At 39.7% G+C, this 6,113-nt stretch overlaps 1 pseudogene; it reads right to left on the bottom strand.

Annotated features, from left to right (window-relative positions):
* Positions 1–729: 729 nt before the first annotated feature.
* LOC111759430 (U1 spliceosomal RNA) lies at positions 730–882 on the bottom strand (annotated as a pseudogene).
* Between the last annotated feature and the right edge of the window lie 5,231 nt (positions 883–6,113).

The raw sequence follows: 6,113 nt of genomic DNA, 5'->3' as shown, positions 1-6,113 counted from the left end.
GCGGGGGACACCCCTGTGTGGCAGGGCACTCCTTGCGCACATCAGCACTGCGCATGGCCAGCTCCACATGGGTCAAGGAGGCCTGGGGTTTGAACTGCGGACCTCCCATGTGATAGGCGGACGCCCTAACCACTGGGCCAAGTCCGCTGCCCTGATCTGGTCACTCTTGACATTCTTCTGTTTCTATCAAGGCCTTTTGTCTGCAGGTGGTTGATATTGGAACCACAGGCAAGTGGATATAGTATTTTGATAAGTGATTTAGCTTATTTTTGCATATTTAAGGTGATAGGGTCCCATGAAGATTCATGTGTTCCTTTGGGGATGGTGGCCAGAGGTTTGTTGGATTCTGGAAAAGAAAAAAAAAAAAGAAAAAAAAAGAAAGCAAAACCTATAGGTCACACTCTCGTGAGCAGTTCGGCAAGTTGAAGGAGCCGCTAACCCTGGCACGTTTAGAAGTTTAAGTGTGTTGTGTGCACTGCTTACAGAGGCTTAGGGATCTCTTAAAACATTCTGCCAATACCCTTGTGTGCCTGGTGGTGTTGAGTTCTGTCTTCACAAGGTTGCATGAGACACAGTCCCAGCCTTCAATGTCAAGTGCATCTTCTGTAGTAGTCACCCTTGTACCTTATAGAGAACAGGCTCTCACGAATTTATTCAATAAAGGTGTATTTGTTACACCTTCCCTCACTAATAGAAAGTATGGATGCATCTGCTTTTGTTTTAGTTTTTTAAGGGAGAGTGCAAAAACAGTCCCCCACTACCACAGATTATGCAGTTCCCCCCATTTGGGGAAGTCACAGGGATCAGCATGTCTGGAGAGCAATAGATCAGCCTGGGAAAACCACCCTAGTGATCATGCTATCTCCCCTGCCAGGTAGGTATGGATGGCTCGATCTGCTTTGAGTAGAATGAGCCTGTTAGAAAATCCCTCTACATCTCTGTCATTGTTGGGACAACTGTCAAACGACGACTTTCACAGACCAGAAGGGGTTACTGACTCAGCAATGGGGACACCTGACCCTTGGGATGATGAGAGCAGTTTAAGAATCTTCCCACCTACCCCTTTCTGAATTTTTAGCCTAAATCCTAGAAGCCCAAATGACTTCTATGAAACACTTTGGCATTTACATATTTAATTAATGATCTTGCTAACTTTTTTCCTTGAGTGTGCCTTGCTTACCCAGAAAGGTTGTACTGTCTTTTGAATCTGCCAAATACTCTACTCTAGGGTTTTGCCCACCAAAAGCCATAGATAAATAGATGTGGAATTAAATCAGAGAGAACCAAGAGGAATAGATTTCTCCCTCAGAGGTAAGGACAAGAAGGAAAAAGAAAATAAAAAAGAATAAAATAAATAGACTTTTAGGAAATCCATACTCTGTGCCAGGCACTGTGCTAGGAACTTTATTATTTCCTATACTCTTCATAAGACCCTAAAGTGAGCTTTATTATCCTCATTTTGCAGGGGAGAAGACTAAGTCTCAGAGAAGTTAAGGAACTTGTCAAAGTTCTTTCAAAGAATAACTCACTAGGCAGGATTTGAACTCGTGTCTCTCTGTCTCTAGGAACAGCTGTGCTAAGGAGCCTGTTCTCCCCCAGGGACGTGCAGAAGGGCCGGAAGTGAAGGCATTGTTCATGGCCATAGGTATCAGACAGGATCATCTCACTGCTCAAGAAAGGTAAGGAAAGAGAGCTGGAAGAACAAAAAGACAAATAAGAGAGAGAAGGAAAAGAAAGAGAGAGGAAAAGGTGCAGGTTACTTACAGTTTTGTAAGCAGGGAGAGCGCACCTGGCTTGTAGAGCAAAGCGTTCATCTATGAATTAATTCTTAAACCCCTGAGAAGATAAAGCAGTGACATGAGTTTTTACTAGTCTTCTCTCAAAAGAAGGAAGGAGTATTTTCAGCCGTAGAAGTCCAGGCTTCTCAATGGCATTATGGAGCCTCAGCAATGCCCAGTCCTTGGGAGCATGTTGGAAACTCCACTAGTCAGGTTAACACTAACAATAAATAAACCTTGAAATCCCAGCAGGTTACGCAAGAAAGATTTTCTTCTTGTTCATGAAAATTCCAGTGTGGGCTGGGTGAGTCTTCAGGGCAGCGGTCCTCTGTGTAGTCCAGGCTGCTTCCATCTTGGGAAGCCACCATCTCCGCACGTGGCTTCCAGCTTGCTGCGGCAGGAAGACAGAGCGCTGGGGGGTCAAGCCCAGCCATTAAACCCTTCATCACGGAAATGGCCCTTTGATTGGCCAGAACTAGTCACGTGACACCGCCTCCCTGCAAGGGCTGGGAAATGTGGAACAGGCTTAGATACCCAATGGCTATTACATGTCTCTGGCTTAGTGGCCCTCACCCTCCTTTGCTCAAAGCCTTTCTAAGGTGGCTCATCGCTTTTGAGAAAGAATATAGGAGCCTTGATAGTGCTTACTAGGTCCCACCATTTTCCAGAAACATTTGAACATTTTTCAGGTCTTTTGGCTCAACAGTCACTCTCTTGCTTACTGCCTTGTTGCTCTGCCAGCCCACGACATCTCCCTATTCTCTTTTTTCCTGGATAACTTCTGTCATTATTGATGTTGAGGCTTAGATACCGTATCCTCTGGGAACCTTTCCTAACCCTCTAAACCTGGACCGAGTTCATCCTTTAAATGCTAGTTCCTTCATTATTTTACACTGTGAAAATTCACTATTAGTCTAGAATCTATTAGACTGTGGCCTATGTAATGAAGTTAAGATTTAAGAAGTTAAAAAATTAAAAACTAAAGTTACATCCGTAACTCATATCCCATACGAAAGTAAATTTGATATGATTATAGATTTAAACACTATAGACCCATAAAGCAACTAGAAAAATACAGGAAAATATTTTCATTATATGGTAGGCAGGATATTTTCAGAAATAATGTAAAGCCCAGAAGTCATAATGGTTTAGAATGACATGTTTGATAACTTTGAAACAAAAATCCTTCCATATAACTGAAAGCAATGTAAGTCAAGTTAAAAAAAAAACAACACATCAAGTTTAGGAATATGTTCACTATATATAGAAAAAAGTTAATACAAAAAGTTCCTAAATGCAAATCAATAAGAAAACATTTAACAATCCAATTTAAAATAGATTTTAAATCCGTTGGAAGAGCAATCCATATAATACAAGTATAAACTGCACATAAGCAGAAGAGTTGCTTACCCTCTCTAATAATCACATTAATACAAATGAAAACAGTGAAATAGCGTTCCCCCTATTAGATCTAATCTAATAGGTTCATAGTACTCAGTATTGGTGATGTTGGTATAATATTTTGGGGACAAATTTGACAATATCTATTAAAAAGAAAAAGTGCATATATTTTGAATTAATATTATATTACTTTCATCTGTAAGGGACTGGTGAAGTGAGGTGTGGAATAACTTGGTGTTTAAAAGAATGAAATAAATTTACTGTATACAGTGATATGGAAATTGTCTATAGTATATAGTTAAATGAAAAAGCAATTTATACAACAGTATGTATAGCAGTTTGATATTATTGATGAATTCCAAAAGGAAATATTGGATTATGTTTGTAAACTGATCTTTTCCTCTGGGCATATAAGATTATATTGGATTCATAGGTTTGCTTGATTAATTAATCATGTAAACCTCTTGTGCCAGTAGGGCAGGGTGGGGACTCGCAGATAAAAGGCAAGGCAAAGGACAGCGTTGGGGGCTTTTAATGTTGGAGTTTTGATGTTGGAGTTTGATGCTGAAGCTGGAGCCCCAGGGAGAGAGACAGAGCCGTTCACCTGATAGTCTACAGCTGACCTTGTGGAGGGAGGCAAAGCCTAGAGAACTTCATAGTCTACAGTTGACCTTGTGGAGAAAACAGAGGAATTGAGCCCAGAGGAACCCAGGAAGCCTGAACCCTTGCAGACATCAGCAGCCATCTTGCTCCAACACGTGGAAATGGACTTTGGTGAGGGAAGTAACTTACACTTTATAGCCTGGTATCTGTAAGCTCCTACCCCAAATAAATAGCCTTTATAAAAACCAATCAGTTTCTGGTATTTTACATCAGCACCCCTTTGGCTGACTAATACAGTGTGCATTATATATTTCCCATTTTGTTACAAAATATATGCATGGAAAAAAACCCTAGAAGAATATGCAGCAAACTATTAACTGAGATTACCTCTAAAAAGCAGGACTCAAGAAACTTCTACTTTTAATTTTCTGCATATTAGCATTATTTTTTCAATAAGCATGTAATACTTGTTTATATTAGTTAAAAGGACACTGCTCACTTTATATCTTACCACAACTTTCACTAGTTAGGAAAGACCTTATATTCAGAAAAATGCACATTGTGCCATGTCATCCTAAGATATGTTCATTCATTCACTCATTCATTCATTCATCAAGCATTTTGTGGATTCCTTTGTGGTGTTGGCAAATCTCACTACAATGAAAGATTGAAATGAAAGGTAACTCTCTAAACCTTGCCCTGTTTTGGTATTCAAATGACTGAACATTGTCTTGGGTACTTTGTAACAAGATGTCCTTGTAGGCATGGCAAATTTATCCTCATGCCTCATGTATTTTTGTTGTTGTTCCTAATTTTGTTCTGTCTTAAGTCATGTCATATTGTATTATTAATTTCATGCAAAAGCTAAGCATGCTAATTCCTGACTTCAAACATGTGAAGCAAAGGGACTTTGCTTCACATTGTGTATAAATCTGCACAAATAAAATAAGTTGTGATCATCATATCACAAAAGGATTCTTAGCATTAAAAAGTTTCAATGTAGTTTCTTTAAAGAGCAATTTTTCTAATTCATATAAAATAGGATGTATTTGATTTTTATGCACTTTTAAGAGTGGATACTGTCATAAAGTCAGATATAATACATTTCACAATTAAAATATTCCATATCACTCAAAATCAGTTTGGCTCACGGTAAGTGCAAATAGGACTTTCTATCACTTTGCCTTGTATTCTACCTAATTGTAGTGTCAGACAGTGTAAAACTCCTGCCTCCAACACACACTTAGGGTTGACTTACAGAGATCTCCATCAGCTGAAGTGTGGGGGAGGCTAAAAGGACCAAAAAGGAGCTGGCTGTAAAGTACAAATAAAAATGAAGAACTTATGGAATTTGTGTTGCTAATTAAAACAAATATTGAAAGGACAGTATAGCTCTAGTGTTGCTGTAAAAATGTGCCCCATGGTACAGAACACATAATTTCAAACAATTCTGATTTTCCATATTAACTTCATTGGAAAAACAGAATTATCTGAAAATCTGTGGCTAATTTCTCAGGTTCAAAGAATGCATCAAGGAGATGTCAGCATTTTAGTTGCTATAGAGCTTTCTTTCTTTAAAAAAATCTATTAGTTGCAATGACAACATGAATTAGAATGAGATAAGAAAGGAGTTCACGTGATTTTGCAAGTCATTGTATCTTGTGTCTGCGCTGAGATGGCCTTATTTGTATCCAACTCAGTGACCTTACGTATATTCAGTGTGAATCTAGTGTTAGTGGCTTGTACCAGACTCAGTTTATGCACCCCTCCAGATCTACACCTCTCCTGCTTACAGATTGGAGTAGTCCAAACTACAGCTTGTGCTGTTCCTGCAGTCACAATGTCAGGTGCTACTTCCACCCCTGCTGATCAAGGAGCTCTCCATACAGTACTGACTGGCTAGAAGTGACCACTCATCTGGGACGGCTGGAGTATATATCTTGAAGGAGTAGCGGGATAAAAACCCCACATAGCAAACAATGGCAGATGGAGGACAGAAAGAAGATGGTTGATAAGTATTTTTTCCTTTATCTCTTCCTCCAGATACTGTTCTGAGATGTAATAGTCCATGCAATCTTCCTGAAGACATCACATGAGCCCAGACAATCACCTTGGCTGTTATAAAGCTTTGGCTATCTCAGTAATCATACCCATGTCTCCCTCCTCCACCCGCTTCATGTTCTTTCCCCTACATTCTTGCTTCCCTAGGATTGCACTTTCCAGAGAAATGTTAACCCATCAACATATGCCTCAATTCTGTTATCTTGGGAACCTGGGCTAAGAGCATGGATACCAGGAGTGGCCTAGAAAGTAGACCTCCTGGATGGGCTT

The sequence above is a fragment of the Dasypus novemcinctus genome, chromosome 4, assembly GCF_030445035.2.
Source record: "Dasypus novemcinctus isolate mDasNov1 chromosome 4, mDasNov1.1.hap2, whole genome shotgun sequence".
Lineage (NCBI taxonomy): Eukaryota > Metazoa > Chordata > Mammalia > Cingulata > Dasypodidae > Dasypus > Dasypus novemcinctus.
The sequence above is the reverse complement of the archived record's forward strand: the minus strand, read 5'-3'. Positions and strand labels throughout refer to the sequence as shown.